This window comes from Etheostoma spectabile, chromosome 9 (genome assembly GCF_008692095.1).
Source record: "Etheostoma spectabile isolate EspeVRDwgs_2016 chromosome 9, UIUC_Espe_1.0, whole genome shotgun sequence".
NCBI lineage: Eukaryota > Metazoa > Chordata > Actinopteri > Perciformes > Percidae > Etheostoma > Etheostoma spectabile.
Genome location: NC_045741.1, coordinates 14,748,207 through 14,749,237, shown reverse-complemented (window position 1 = coordinate 14,749,237; position 1,031 = coordinate 14,748,207).

The following is a 1,031-nucleotide window of genomic DNA, read 5'->3' as shown; positions in this document are numbered from 1 at the left end:
CTTTTGCGTGGACATTTTTTTTTTTCTCCTTTGATTCAAAAACGTTCACAAACATACAACATCCCGCAAGAACTGCCCGTTGAGTTGTTAAAACTAATTCATTAGAACGTTCATCTATTTACTCCGCCATCATGGGTTGTGAATGTGGTGGCAGCACACTAATAAGCAACATGACACAGGTTCCACATGCTCAGAATATCTTCAGAGGAAGCTTTCCAGAAAGCAACAGGACATTCTGTACCTACAGAATTGGTGACAAAGCACAACCTTTCAGCAAGACCGTGAGTAAAGACACCAAAACCAAACAGTATTGGTCACTAGAGCACAGGCAAGGACAGAACCTTTCCTAACTACTATGACATGTTTCAGTTGTCTAACCCTAACTGTATATTTGCCATAAGCAAACTATTTCCCTAACCTCAACCATTCACCATGCATGGATATTAAAATAGACAACTGAGCATCTAAAACATCATTAAATGTTATCCAAGAATTTGGAGAATCATCCAAAATCAAGTCTGTCACCCTTGACTTTACTTTGTCCTTTTGTTTTTAGCACCATATGGTTGCCATGTTGAATAGTGGTGTGTCCCTCACAAGGGAACCGTCTTTGGTGCAGAAGCTGCAGACTGTAGTTTCATGTAATGAATGTTGAAAGTGAAGGGTTGCTGAATCCCACTGCTGTGACATTGCCTATATGAATGGATTTAAGCCTGCTCATCCCAGATATGTTGTATAGCTGAGGGTCTTTTGTTGTACAAACCCTGTCTAATGCACCAAAGAGACTGACAATAGAGTTTGAAGCAAGGGTTTTAACTACAGATTCACAGTACTTATTGGAGGTCAATTCTTACAGGGACATTAATATGCAGATTCTATCAAGATTTCTATCTTGTGTGGTTCGATATATTTTAAAATCTTTTAGAGAATGATACAGGCTAATGCGTTTGTTCAAATAGAGAAGGATGGCAAACGAGACAAAAGCAGGTAGGATGGGATGAGTAACAGATGACGAGAGAGAGAGAGAGAGA